Source organism: Prunus persica, chromosome G5 (assembly GCF_000346465.2).
Source record: "Prunus persica cultivar Lovell chromosome G5, Prunus_persica_NCBIv2, whole genome shotgun sequence".
Taxonomy (NCBI): domain Eukaryota; kingdom Viridiplantae; phylum Streptophyta; class Magnoliopsida; order Rosales; family Rosaceae; genus Prunus; species Prunus persica.
In genome coordinates, this window is record NC_034013.1 from 4,108,598 (window position 1) to 4,123,891 (window position 15,294).

The 15,294-nt window shown below is 43.0% G+C and overlaps 1 pseudogene; it reads right to left on the reverse strand.

Annotated features, from left to right (window-relative positions):
• Window positions 3,109–7,590, reverse strand: LOC18776637 (annotated as a pseudogene).

Here is a 15,294-nt window from a genome sequence, read left to right on the forward strand (position 1 = left end):
AGCTAAGTGAGTCGGTCCAAGAATATTTGGGGCAATTTAGAGAGGTAAGGGCTAGGTGTACGGTCAATATGCTGGAGCACGAGTTGGCAAAGTTGGCCTAAGGAGGATTGTTGCTTGACCTCAGAAAGAAATTCGGAGAAATTGAGTTACGCGACATTTGTGATCTCCTACTTCGGGTGGACCGATACGAAGCTCTCCTAAAATAGGAGCAACAGGAAGGGCGGTCGTCACCTTGGCCGACCTTTTATAGGGATTCAACCAAACCTTCTAGGCCTAGAACTACGGTGGTCCACGCGGTGGACATTGAAGATATAGACCTAGAAGAAAGAGGTTTACTTAGAAGAGGAAGAAGAGTCGGCCGGGGTAAACTTGGCAGAGATTGTGGCCAAAGGGCTATATGTGTGCAAGGCTTTGTCTAAAGCCTCTAAGGATCAAAGGCCGACAACGGCCTAAGTTTCAAAGTTTAGTGGAACCTCCCAAAAGGCGGTCGTGACAAAGTCCTACACGTTTGATATTTCTAAAGCCGTTTCGACCAACTTTTGAAAGAAAAGATCATAAAATTGTCTAATGATCATGATATTAAGTCAACTAATGAACTTAGAAATAAAACTTATTGCAAGTTTCACAATGCGTGGTCTCATACGACTAACAGTTGCCTTGTTTTTCAAAATGCCGTGTAGGATCTCATCGATCGAAAGATTTTGAAATTTTCGGAGAAATCTACAATGGGGGTCAACCAGAATCCTTTCCCAAATGCTCAAGTCAACATGGTGAACACCAACATCCCAAGGCCAGACCAACCTAGGCCAAGGTTGGACTTGGGTGGCTCGGCTAAGGTCGCGGTCGAAAGAAGGGCAAGGGAGAGTCCGACGGACCCTAAGGCAAAGGGCAAGGCCAAAATGTACCCTGAATGAGCCAAGGTTCCAAAGACAAAAGTTTCAACCAAGGAAAAACCTCAGAAGGCGATTGTACTATGCAGTCAATGCCAATACGAGGTAACTCTCGAGGTGGTTCATCCAAAACCCAAGGAGCTAACCAAGGAACCTGCCAAAGAACCTACCAAGGGACTGATTAAGGAGCAAACCAAGAACTAAGTCCTAGTGGGCAAACCTAGGAGTTTCGAAAAGAGTATGATAATAAGTTCGGCTAAGAATTACTGCCCACACAGCCCAAGGGGAGAGATGGAGGAGAGGCCGAACAAACGGCTATTACATGAGTGCCAAGATAGGTATGAGAGGCCTCAATACTAGCCTCAGAGGAGAAGCCAACATGCCCCTCTAAGGTATGAAGACATTGATTCACCAAGCCAAAATCGAAGCATGTGGATCTCAGTGGCGAGGGCAAAAGCTGAGATGTGGCATATGTATCAAGACCCTGCCCAGCGGACAGAAGTGGTGTTCCAACTTTCAAGGTACCAAACACTAAGGCGGGCCAATGGTATAAAAGCAGGAGTCCAAAACTCCCCCCAGTAGCTTTGAGCAAGACTCAAACGAGAAAGGCCGAAAGGCAATATGCCACAACCTGCAAGGCAGAGTTAGAATGGGTGGACAAGAGGCAAGCTCAACTTGATCAATTGATTGAGCTTCGAGAAAAGCTTCGACTGGAGGAATTGGAGCTGGCCAAGGCTGATGCCGTGGCTTCCTTGGAGGCAGCAATGGCCAAGGAAATAAAAATACAACAAGAATGGGTGAATGGCCGAGTCGTAGTAACGGCCCCAGAATAGCCAATTTTGAAATTTGAGGCACATTTGACTGGGGCTTTTGAGGCAAGTAACTCCAAGGTTGAAGCTAGTGATCCAACCAAGATGAGAGGAGATAAAAATTTAAAGGCTGAAAAGGCAAGGGCGGCTTAAACCAAAAGCAAGCCTTCGGTCGCCAAGGCCCCGGCCGTGATTAAAGTGGCTCAACCCACCAAGGTTGAGAAGACAGAAGAGTTAAAGGACCAAAACATGGTCCAAGAAGCTGGGGATGAGCCCCATAAGATATTATGCGAGCCTAGGGTGGAAGAAGACCAAGTCATGATCGACGCCGAAACCAATATAGTAGAAACAAAGGCCGAGCACATGAGCCATTGGAAAATCTCGAAAGTTCGGCGGCCGAAGATGAAGATCTCTGCGGGGATGATGAGGAGTATGCTGATGACGAGTACCTAGAGGATTTGCCAGAGGAGGTTATGAAACATTTAGAGAAAGAATACAAGGAAGAGATGGTCAAGTTTGAGAATGAACTAAAAGTGGGCAAGGCCAAAGTGAAGTTTGGAGATTTTGATGAGGTGAACGTCATGGTGGTCACACTCCCACTATTTTTCGAGGCTCGCCCGGATCAACCCAACTATATGAAGGGAGATGTTTTCGACAAGGTTGGGTCCATGGTCCAGATGAATGAGGCCAAAGAAATTGAGGTGGCCCAAGAAATTCCAAAGGAAGGGAATGCCCAACCTTGCATTGTGGAGCCTAAAGCGGAGGAGAAATTGCCGGAGAAAGTGTGCTATGAGATGCTCATTAAGAAAATATCCTCCTGCCTTAAGCCTTTGTATGTGGGAGCTCATTTTGATGGTGTTCCGGTAAGCAAAGTCCTTTTAGATATGGGGGCTACTGTTAACATCCTCCCGGCCTCAATCATGAGAAAATTGAAAAAAGGCTCAGATGAACTAATTCCGATCGAGACAGCGGTCAGTGAGTTTGTTGGAGACACCACGACTTCAAAGGAGATTATCCATAAAAGCTAAATTATGTAATTGAGCTTGTAGTTGTAATTCATAGGCCCAACCCAACCCAAAAGTAGTTTGTTTTGGTTCATGGAAAACAAGTGGCAGCATTGTTTAAAAATGCAGTTTGATTTCTATTAATCTAATTAGGAAACACAACTACAAGCTCAATTCCGTCATTTAGCTTTTATGAACAAATCGAAGCCCACATGAAATTGGGCTGGGCTGGGCTGGGCCTACGCATTACGAAGCTAGAGTTATGCAAATATCATCAGGATGGACTGGGCACCAGTAGCAGCAGTAAACAAGGAACAAAACGAGGACAAGATGAGGAAGTTTGTAAACAAGGTCTTTTGGTTAAGACCAACCAAAAGTGGGTAATCTTCTACCATGTATGAATGATTGTAGGAAAAGAAAAAGAGTGCTAGTGTATTTTTAAAATATTTGATTATCTACACAAGGCTACAACTACAACGATGCATTTTCCCTCTCACTTTTAACAGCAAAGTTTGCTTCAAACTCTGAAAGTTCCATTCAGCTGTCCATAAATACCAAGATAACTCTCCACCTCAATGAAAAATCACTCAAAACACAACCAAAAATAAAATACTCAAGATAGGCATTAGTCCAGCACATAGATCTCCGAGAGGCAATATCTTGGACCAACCAATCAAATCCCTCGAGCAGTCCATCTCCCGTGTATGCACTGCAGCGAACAATTTCATAATGGCGAGTTTTATCCATCGCCTCCAAGTTCAAAACCTAGACGGAAGTATAATAGATAACTGTTTCAGAAACTCTGAATTTTAAAGGAATGCTCATCTTTATCTGTATATAAATTGTTTCGAACATGTACCAAAACTCCTTGAAAGATTTCACATAACATTGTTGCATATAAACTCCACGGACATGACAAGTAAAACCCATGCCGTTGTTGCATTTGTCATCCAGACAATAAGACAAGTGAATAAACAATCTAAAGCAACAGAACAAGACAACGAATAAAGCTGTCTATGGGCAATGGGTAATCAAATCATGCAAAACAAAACCAGGGCCCCATTCACAAATTAATCCTTCGTGTATATACAAGCTGACCCAGAGCCTTACCTTAGCAATTTCTTCTGGAGTAAGGGCACCTTTTATGTCCTGTTTATTTGCTAGTATCAAGGATGATCCAGATAGCCTCTGTCATATCATCAAAACAAGTCAGCTTCTTTAGAACATTTGACCAAAATAATGGTCATAACTCACAAGCACAACGATTACTCCTCAAAGCATTTCCTAGGTCTTATCATGTCGATATTCGTTTCAGGATTCCAGACCAGCAACATTATAAGTTATTTAAGAGGATGTGATTGCTTATCCAAAATTTCAAGTGATGCATCTCAATTACATAATTAATCAGTTCACAGCCAGCAAAAGTTAAAACAGTTATACACTCATACAAGACTCGAGAAAATGCAGCATGAGTTGATACACTCAGAACATGCTCGCATACTAGATATCCTAATAGTTGGAACTGCATATGAGCATATAAATCGTATCGTACATTAAAAGAGGTATATGAATAACGAGAAATCCAAATGGGTTATTTTACACTAGGTACAAAAACAAAAAGAGCGAGTATATAATGAAGTAATAAGCGAAAATACCTCTTCCTTCAAAAGATTATCAAGTTCCATTTTGCAGTCATCTAACCTTCTAAGATCTGAACTGTCAACTACCCATACTAGGCCATCAGTTTGCTCAAAATAGTTTCTCCAGTAAGATCTTATTGTTTTCTGTCCCCCGACATCCCATATATTAAGGGTATACCTGCCAAGATCAAATTACAAGCATTTAAAGTTTCCATATCATAATAAACAAAGTATGAAACTTCAAAACCACATTGGTGCCAGAGTTTTTTATGGTCTATAAACGAATCAATGAAATAAACAGTTGTCAATAATCTGGGACAACAATCCCCAAATTGAGAAAATAAACACCCAATCTCCTTAATAGGAGCCCCAAGCATTCCAACTACCTCTATATATGATTAACCCACAAACTATTTTCATAACACTTTGGTACAAACAATTACAAATGTAAAAAAAATATCATGATTTGGGGTTAAGCGTAGTTCACTTACTTTTGGTAAGTGATGGTCTTGATGTTGAAGCCAAGTGTGGGACTGACAACACTGGTGTCCTCTCCATTAATCCTGAGCACAATGGTAGTCTTGCCGGAATTGTCAAGCCCACTTCACAAACAAAACAAAACAAACAAACGAACAAACGATTACTTAATTCTCATATCATACGAGTGAACAAAAGGCAAGAGAGGGAGAGATGAAGTTTCACTTACACCATGAGTATACGAATTTCTTTTTCCTTCCTTTCAATTTTTCAAATGAAGCTGAGAAGCCCCATTTGTTCCCTCCCAAAAATAATCAGATTGAGCTTCTCCCCAATAGAGCTTCAGATGATTCGATGAAAGTCGGGATTGAGGATTGTAATTTGTAAATCAGGGCTATTAATTTTAAAGAAAATTGAATTGACAACCAGGGTAATATGGCAGTACAAATTTATGGCCTGTCTTCTTGTTTTGCTGGCGGCTTTTGCGCCTTTTAATGAAGTATTTTCAGACCAAAAAATAAAACAAAACAAACTACGAGTTAGCTCAGCTCAGGGCATACTCATCTTCTAATCTAAAAGACTCCAGGATCCAAAGCAGCCCGGTTTTCCTCAAGGGACTAAATGCAACTCCAGCGGTTGCCTTTGCCTGGGCAGAGGGGCCCAAGCCCTGTTTTTCCCTTCCAGCGGGCCTAAGCTGCCCCGGCAGAAGCTGGGTCGCACAAAACTAGATCAGCTCAAAGGCAAAACGATCTCGCGCTCTAGTTTAGGTTTGCTAACGTCAGTAATAATAAAAAATTTATTTAAAAAAAAAACTAAAAATTTCAGAATTTTTTTTAGTCATATTCTTCACTTCCTACACAAAAACTTTATACAAATTCATCTCCTCATATCTAATGTGAATAATGATTGTCATGGTAATAGGTGGAAACACCACAAGTCTTTTGCAAATGCTGCTACTATTCACGTAAATAGTAATAACCGTTGCCTTTTACTATAACAAATGAGTGGAAGTGCTTTGAGACATCCACGAATTGGGCCTAGCCCTCACTTGGTTATTTCTTTAACTTCTCTTCTCTTTAAATAGCTGTTTTTTTTAAAAATAAAATAAAACACCGTTTCGCAGTTGGATACTTAACTTTGTCCAGTAAATGAGGTGCTTGATTGAATTGAAATAGATTGTAATCATGCCACAAAACAAAACAAAATCTTCAACATTAATACTAATTTCATGCTAATTTAAATATGATATTAACTAAAAACAATACCTCAATTAAAAAAATTAAAAACTTAAACATTATACAATCGAACTAAACAAAACAAAACACTTTAAGTAAAAAAAAAAACTATGTACATATTTATATTTACTTTCATTTCCCAATTAGGTCCTTAAACATAATAAAGCTCATAATATGAGAGTGAGACATGTATTATAATTAGGTCCTTACACATGTATTAAACATAATACAGCTTAATAAATTGTTGTCAATATTCTCTTCAACTTGTACTCTTCTAAATTATAAGAACAAAACAGTCTATGAGTTAAAAGCTGTATATATACATCCTCAAGTGGCAGAACCCAAATTCGTAATTCTCTACAGATTAAAATAGAGCATCCCTCTGTATAGTTCCTTTTCATGATTTGTTTTGGTTCATGGAAACACAAGTGGCAGCATTGTTTAAAAAGGCAGTTTGATTTGTATTAATCTAATTAGGAAATTAAAGTTTTCTAAGGAAAAAAAATCGGAGCTTTCATCTAATATATTCAATATGATAAGTGATGGGTTTGTTCAGCACTTCAGCTTAGCCAATTGAATGGAGATAGAGACTAAAGAAAGCTTATTCACAACACAAGGCAAATATTAGCAAATGAAGACCCTGAAATCTGACCAGAAGTGTATACAAACAAGAACTTTTCATTAGAACATGAATTTGGCAGATGAAAACAATTAAAAACAGAGAAAATTTATCCACAAAAAACAATTAAAAAATCTGCAGAATTTCTGCATAACATCAAAATCAGAGAGAGTGAGTGAGAGAGAGAGAGAGAGAGAGAGAGAGAGAGAGAAAGATGAAGAATACCTCAGAGAGTGGCAGAACTGCTACTGGAAGCTGCAACCTGCTCCATAAATTTCCTGCTGATCTGCACGAACTGCTGCTAATCAAACCTAAATCAATTTGATAAATTTCTAGGGCTGTCATTTTATTTTAATCAAACCTCAATCAATTTGAATCAATTTGATAAATTTCTAGGGCTGCCATTTTATTTTAATCAAACCTAAATCAATTTGAAAAACACCCTAAATCAATTTGAACCCCAACCCTAAATCAATTTGAAAAACACCCTGTGCAAACAACAGACAATAACAAAGCTAAGAACCACAAGCCAGCTAGGTGGAGAAATAATCTAAACTTGATAGCATAACAAAGAAACTCAAATTCTCAAATAGTTTATGGAGAATCATATCTGACAGAGAGAGAGAGAGAGCTAAATAAAATGAAGAGGTGGCTGCGAACTGCTGAGCTGAATCTGCGAATTGCAGACAGATAGAGTTAGCCAGAGATTCGAAGGGGGAAAAGAAAAAAGAGAGGAAAAAAAAAAAGAAGAAGAGACAATCTCGCGATTGAGAGAGGTGGCGGCTTAGAGAGAAGCGGAGGCTGAGAGAGACGATGGCTGACAGAGGCGTGGTTGACAGAGAGGTTTGCCTGAGGAGGTTTTGAGCAGAGAGGATTGGCCCCAGTGCCGGCCCTGAGGGCGGGCAAGGAGGGCAATGGCCATGGGCCTCGCATTTGTAGGGCCCAATTTATATATATATATATTATATATGTAACAAATTGAAGAATATGATTTTAGAGGAGAATAATTTCAATAGTTTGGCATTTGGAGGCCCTAAATATGATTACAAGTGTTTCTAAAGAGTCCAAATGAAAATTATATAATATACAAACATCAATTGCATGTATTTAAGTATTTAATTGCCAAAAAGTATTTAATTGCTAAAAGTAGTAATCAATGAAAGAAAGCCAATAGGGACTAGAAATTTCTTTTCTTTATCCAAAAATTCTTGTTATTAGATTATTTAGTGAGGAAATATGAAAGAGTGCAAATTATTTGTATCCTCATTCTTATTTATTTTCAGATTGGGGCAATGATTATATGACCAATACTAGAGCCGTGTTTATTTATCCATATTGTATTTAATTGCATAATTTTTTTTCCATGTTAGTTTATTATATTCCGGAGAATGAAGGAGAAATGGGCCTCGTTTTCATTTCTAGCCTATAGCCACCCAAAAGTCAGGGCCGGCCCTGATTGGCGCAGACAGAGCCTCTATTAGAGAGGATGAGAGAGAGGAAGGCTGAGCGAGAGGTTTGGCTGAGAGAGATGATGGCTAAGAGAGGTTTGGCACAGACAAAGCCTCTATCAAAGAGGTTTCGGCGGCTAAGGAGAGACGAACGAAATTGGAGGAGGAAAGAAGAAAGGAAAACCTAATTGGGTTATAAGTTTTGTGTTGATCGTGTGCATGCACGCCTATAGTAACGTCATATACAACCAATAAAAACAGCCATGTGTAAAATATATATAATATAAAAATTAATTATATTTGGACTGGTTCTGTGTGTTGGAAAATTGAGACCGAAACCGATCTAAACTGGTTCGGTTTGGATTTTTTTTCGATTTCTGACTTTTTCAGTCAACACGGTTTTTCTCGGATTTTTTCGATTTGATTTTGCAGTTTTGCAGTTCCAATGCCCACCCCTAGTGAGGGGCTTTAGATAAGGCCCTATCCCTAACTCTTTGTTCAAACTAACCAATTTGAGCCAACGGCTAGTCAATTTGATCAAACAGTTAGGGTTTAGAGCCTTCCAAAAATCCTAATAAACTCCTTGAGATGTTATCTTCCTCTTTTAAGCTTTAAAATATAATTTTGAATTATATAAAAATTCAAATAATTTATCAAACTCGATATATGTTTAAGATCATTACTCTTCCTCCAATTTTTACTTCAAATTTTCTAAGGTAAAATTTGAATTTTTAAGCATCGTAGTCGAAGATAATGTCGCAAAGAATCTATATAAATTTTCAGTGTATTTTTATAATTCTTAATTATTTTTTATGATTTTTTAAATCAAACACACAAAAATAAGATTTTAATGACACGTGACGCTATAGGATACAAAACTTTGACGACGCAATATTCAAACGTTGCCCATCATTGGGTTTGGATGTTTAACAAAAAAAAAAAAGACTCATTGGGTTTGGGTAAATAAAAAATTTGTTGTAAGTGCGAAATGTGGGAGAATGGAAGATGCCTTCACGTGGGCTCGTGTCTTCTTATTTTTTTCTTTTCTCTTTCTTGCAGGGCCTGCTCTCTTGGGTGCTAGTTTCTTCACATGAGATATTTCCTTTTTAATATGAAAAGATTTAAAATCATTTACCCAAAAAAATTACACTAAAAAATATAATTTGGAAATTATTATAGATTTTTAAATTAATTTTGAAGTAAAAAGAAATCAATAATTGCCAAAGTTGCCAGGTGTCTGTGTCCCTAGGTGACCCTTGGAGCTAGAATCGTAGCTAGGCTCTCACGTAAGGACACATGTCACAATTAGCGGCTCATCCCTAAATTGCAATTATATTCCGAAATTTTTGCAAATTTGTTATAATTAATATGAACAAGGAGTATACAAATTTGTACGTACTATTAAGGATGAATACTTCGTATCTGAAGTGAAATGGCTGGCTGGCTTGTCTCAACTATATCAATAGAAGATTGGGGAAATAAAATAAACTAATTTTTCATATAAACATTATAAAATAATAAAATAAAAATAAAAAACAATAAAAGAGTGTAGCACAGCTTCCTGCCAAAATTTGGTTGTTATCGGGTCATGGTGCACATAAGTGTTGATTGGAAAAACAAATTAATCATGAAAGCGCTTCCTAATGCATCCAGACGTTGTCTGACGTTTTACTAGTGGTCAGTTCATCTTTGGGGTTGATCAACACATCTTTACAAACATTGCATATAAAAAGACTCATGTTTGAAGTTTAATTTGTTGTTGCGTTTTAATTTGGTTGAGTTTAATCTGTTATTCATATTCTTTTATGTTGTTGCTTTTGTGTTGTGTTGTGTTATAGACGGGGTCTAGCCACTCTAACACACCTAATGCCTCTAATCGGAGAGCCTTCGGCAATCACCACACCAGTGTCCGAAGTTTGACGACTGCTTCTCATTCCTTGTCTTCTGCTGGTTCTTCCAACCCCGAAGGTCCTCACCCTTTTCCCTGCTGAAGACTCTACACTTCTCTCTAAGTTGACCATCCGAAAAAGAACATCAACATGATCATTTTTTAGAGCCCATGGGTAGAACCTTCCCCTAAACATCAACTTGTAACAAAAGGTGTCCAAGAACTCTTAAACCACTCTAGGAGGGAAAATACATGGAAGAAATGAGAGACGAAAGAATAGACGACAAGTGCAGTGCGTGAAACAGAGACGAAAGAACAACTTCGTAAGAAGGAGGAAAGAACCAAAGCCCAGCAGGAGGAGGCTGAACTTCTGGCCTAGAAATTGGCCGAGAGACTTAGTGAAAGTGAGCAACTGCGCGAGTTTTACCTGGAGCAGATATGAGAGCGAGCTTCTAAGGATTTCAGGAGCCGCAAGTATTGGGTTAATAATTGCTGAAATGATCAAGTTTTTTATTGAGTGTGGCTAGATAGGGGATGCTGATGTCCTAAATTTGGGTACTTTGCAATTAGTATGGGTGTAAATTGGTATGCCAAACTGTAGGTCAGAGATTTCTAGTGGAAAGTATCTCCTACCCCCTTGTCCCCAAAATTGGTATACCACACACGGCTCCGCTCACCCGGTTTTCCTTGAATTACCCTACCTAACTTAGGCATCGGAGGGCCTTTGGCCCACACCCCTCGGGTGTGGTCCTTTTACTCCGATCTGTTTTGCAGGGAGAAAGAGAGGCGGAGAAGACGAAGGAATCTTGGGCGAATATTCGCGTGGGGAAATTTGCTCCCACAAATTGGTGCTTTCATTGAGAGCGCGAGATATATTCAAAGCGTGCTCCAAATCCATCTTTCACACATTTTTTCAAACAACCATGGTTGATACAAGATGTACGAAGAGTAACGCCACCACGATGGGCCCATCTCATGGTTTCGTGGTGGAAACCTCAATGCAACAGCACGGAATCGTGGCTGCCAACGCCTTGCAATCGTCCTCTAGTGCTTTGCAGCCGCCTTCAGCTGCTGGAATTGCAGAACAGCCGCCACATGACCCTGGGACCTCCACAGCCTTGCAGTTGCCTGCGCCGATTACCGGAGCTGCTCTGCCTTACTGTCCTACTGTCGGAGCACAGCAGCAGCCACACCACTCAACTACCGGATTTGCTGCGCAGCCCCATGGCTACTTCGACGTCGTCCTAGTCTTGGAACAGATCCATTCTCTCCCTCCTCTGCGATCACACTTGACATATGCACATGTGTATGCGTCTAATGGAGCCCTAGCCCATGTGCCGTTGGGCCCGATGCACAACACTCTACTTGACCCGCGCAATCAGGTGGACCTTAACTCACGGGTCGATCAACTCACACAGAAGGTCGATGATCAGAACAACCTGATCGGCCAGCTACTCAGGCAGATCAACTTGAATCAAGGCCCAAACCTTGGACCCAGTGACGAGGAGAGGAGCGCACCCCAGCACGTCGGCGAGCAGTTCGAGAGGTCCCAGGCTGGTCAAACAAGGGCAAACAGGCAGAGGAGAGGTCGAGATCGAGCAGATGAGATACAGACAGCCGCGAGCCGTACTCTGAGCCGTTCGAGGCTCGGACCAAGGACCAATGTGCTCGAGAGGCTAGGCCCACAGTCTAATGTCCACGCCCGCTTCGGCCCACAAGGAGCTCGAGTTCGTGAGCAGTTGCGTGACGAGCGCAACGACCGACGCCCACCGACCCGCTCGAGGGCCAACGCGCGGTGGCAAGCTGTAGAAGAATCCTCACAAGCTCAATCTCCTAATCTGCCCCACGGGCAGGGCACCCAAGGGGATCGACCCTTGGGAACCGAGGAAGGAGTTAGCTAGACACGCTCGAGACACCAAAGACGTCGACCTGAGCGACCCTCCTTGCGGGCAGAAGATGATGATCGACGCCCACTAACCTGCTCGAGGACCAACACGCGGCGACAAGATGTAGAGGAATCCTCACAAGCTCAATCTCCTAATCTGCCCTACGGGCAGAACGCCCAAGGGGATCGACCCTTGGGAACCGAGGAAGAAGTTAGCCAGTCGCGCTCGAGGCGCCGAAGACGTCGGCCCGAGACTCCAATCCTGCGAGCAGAGGACGTCGATAAGCTAGTGAATGACCGACTCCAAGCTCTCCAACTTAAAGGAAGCACGAAAGAAGCCCTGCACAAGGAAATTGATCGAGTTGACTGCTCGCCCTTTACCGACAAAGTGGAACGAGCTCCTTCACCGAAGCGGTTCACAACGCCATCCATCACTCCATTCAAGGGAGACTCTGACCCTGAAAGCCATTTGAGGCACTTCAAGAGCGCCATGATCCTGTACAAGGCAGACGATGCCCTGATGTGCAAAGTGTTCGCGATGACCCTGCGAGGAGCAGCTCAAGACTCGTTCCACACTCTACCGTCCGCGTCGATAGGAAACTTCAAGGAGTTGGCCCTCATCTTCACAAAGGAGTACACCTCCTACAAGACTGTCAGAAAGCATGCAGACCATCTGTTCAACCTGCGCAAGAAGCCAGATGAGTCTCTACGAGACTACCTAAGACGGTTTAAGGCTGAGAAGGCAAACATCATAGGATGCAATGACCAAGTTGCATCCTCAGCTTTCAAGAAGGGCTTGCCAATCGAGCACGAGTTATACCGGGAGCTGGCCATAACACCAAGTCAAACCTTGGCAGAAGTGTTCGCGACGGCAGAACGCTACGCACTTTGGGACGATGATCGAATCGCCGCAAAGAAAGCCAGCAAGCAAGTTGATCAACCGACGAAGCAGGCAAGCCAAAAGAGCAACCAGTTCGAGCAAAAAGCCCGAGATAAGCGCAGATCGCGGCCCCGAGAGGGAAGCTCAGAAATGGGGACCTTCACTGAGTTCGCTATCCCAACTCATCAGATCCTGGCTCAAGTGAAGGACAAGCCGTGGGTGAGGAGACCACCACCCATGAAGGGAGACCCCTCCAAGAGGGACACCAGTAAATACTGCGCATTCCACGGGGAGCACAGACATTACACCAACAACTGCAATGCTTGGAAAAGGCATCTTGAGGAGCTAGTCAGAGAAGGTCATTGCACAGAATTCGTCGCAAAGAAGGTCATCCAACAGATCAAGGATCGTGATGCGGCTGCCAAGGAACCTCCCCAAAAGGTCATTCGAATCAACACCATTTTAGCTGACTCTCGGGAGTCCGGGCTGACCACCAAGGAGTGCAAGAGGAAGATCGCGCAGGCGACTTATGTCTCCCAAGTCACAACAGGAGTACCAGTCATTGTGGATACACCCATCATTGGTTTCCAGAAGAAGGACTTGATCGGGCTTGACCTACCGCATAATGACGCGCTAATCATCTGCATTCAGATTGAACAAGCTGTGATCGAGCGAATTCATGTGGATGAGGGCAGCGCAGCTAACATCCTGCAACTATCTGTCATCCAACAGATGGGATTGGAGCCCAAGATTAGCAAACTTGCCAAGTCGCTTACCGGCTTCAATGGGGCCACATCAATCACTGTTGGAACGATCGACCTGGACGTCCACTCACCCCCAGTGCTCTGTTCGCAAACCTTCATGGTCATCAACGAGATCTCCCCCTACAATGGAATCTTAGGCCAACCATGGATCAGCAAGATCGAGGCCATCACATCTGCTCTACACCAGAAGATTCGATACCCCATCCCTAGAGGCGGAGTCGAGCAGATCAATAGTGACCAAGCCATGGCAAGAAGATGCACAGCTCAAGGGCTCAAGAAGAGCAAGCAGTTGCAGTTCACACCAGTAATGCAAGCTGCTAACGAGGCACGGAGCTCTCCCAGCAAACAAGCAAGCTCGAGCGAGAAGGGAGCTGTTACCCCACAATAGCAATTAATGAGTCAGGATCAAGGCGAGGGAATCCGCCCGGAAGACTCCCCTGAAAAGGGTTTGAAGCCTGAGGATGACGTCGAGTTAGTACCCCCTGATCTTGGCCAGCCAGACAAAGAAGCGCAGATCGGCTCGTGCCAGAATCCAAACAAGAAGGATCGAGAGGAGGGAATCCGCCCGGAAGGCTCCCTTGAAGAAAGTTGGAAGCCTGAGGAAGACGTTGAGTTAGTACCCCTCGATCCTAATCAACCAGACAAGAAAGCGAGGATCGGCTCACGCCTAAGCCCAGACGAGAAGGTGGAGCTGACCATCTTCCTCCAAAACAACAAAGACATGTTCGCGTGGTCACCATCTGACATGCCCGGCATCGACCCAAACATCATCTGCCACCGCCTCTATGTTAACCCTGCCAGCAAGCCCGTGGTGCAGAAGAGACGCAACTTCGCTCCCGAGCGAGTCGTGATCATTGAAGCTGAGATTGACAAGCTCCTAGCCGCCGGATTTATTGAAGAAGTCTCCTACTCAGAATGGCTGGCCAACGTCGTTTTGGTGGCAAAACAAGAAAAGGGCAAATGGAGAGTGTGCGTCGATTATACCGACCTCAACAAAGCATGCCCTAAAGACAACTTCCCATTGCCGAGGATCGACCAGCTCGTGGATTCAACTTCCGACAACCAGCTGCTCAGCTTCATGGATGCCTACTCCGGCTATAATCAAATTATGATGTACGACGATGACAAGGCGAAGACCTCTTTCATCATCGAGAGAGGGACCTACTGCTACAAGGTCATGCCCTTTGGGTTGAAGAACGCTGGAGCAACCTACCAAAGGCTCGTGAATAAGATTTTCAAAGAGCAGATCGGCAGAACCATGGAAGTCTACGTGGATGATATGTTGGTCAAAGCCCCCAAGCGCGGAGACCACCTCAAAAACCTCACCGAGGCATTCAGCCTGCTCTGCCAATATCGCATGAAGTTGAATCCAAGTAAATGCACGTTCGGTGTATCATCCGGCCGATTTTTGGGGTACTTGGTCACACAACGAGGTATCGAGGCACACCCACGCCAAATTAAAGCCATTCTCGAGATGAAGTCACCTTCCACAGTGAAGGAAATACAAAGTCTGACAGGCAGAGCAACAGCCCTTAACCGATTCCTCTCGAAGTCTACCGACAAGTGCAGACCATTCTTCAAAGCTTTGAAGAAGGGGCAAAAAGACAAGTGGGACGAGGAGTGCGAAGTAGCTTTTCAGAATCTAAAGACCTACCTCACTTCACCTCCCCTGCTCTCGAAACCAGTTCCTGGTGAAGACTTGTTCATGTACCTGGCAGTATCCAACTCGGCCATCAGCTCAGCTCTCATACGAGA